We start from the raw sequence: 405 nt of genomic DNA on the forward strand, positions 1-405 counted from the left end.
TGCTCTTGGATCCAGTCCTCACTTTCCTATAAAGTGATTTTTTATATGAAGTCAATGATACATAAGTTAGGCTGGGAGATAAGAGCTTTGACAGGGTGGGCATGCAATTAGAAATCTGGCCCCAAACTTGGCTTTGTAGGTTAAATATAGTCATGATCTTTTTGTTGGCTTCTGAGTGTGCACACATTTTTTAAAGAGATTTTTTGACTCTGAGAGTGGGAACGATGAAATGTTAAAACTGGAAGATTGATTTTTTTTTTGATTTAAAGTTTTCTTTTAATGCAAATTCAACAGTTTTTAGATAACAACTTTTTAAATTTTTTATTGGATGTTTTATCTACATTTCATATGTTGTCCCCTTACCCCATCCCCCACCCACCCAGGAACCCCCTAGCCCCTCACCCC

Source organism: Grammomys surdaster, unplaced genomic scaffold, assembly GCF_004785775.1.
Source record: "Grammomys surdaster isolate TR1022 unplaced genomic scaffold, NIH_TR_1.0 190, whole genome shotgun sequence".
NCBI lineage: Eukaryota > Metazoa > Chordata > Mammalia > Rodentia > Muridae > Grammomys > Grammomys surdaster.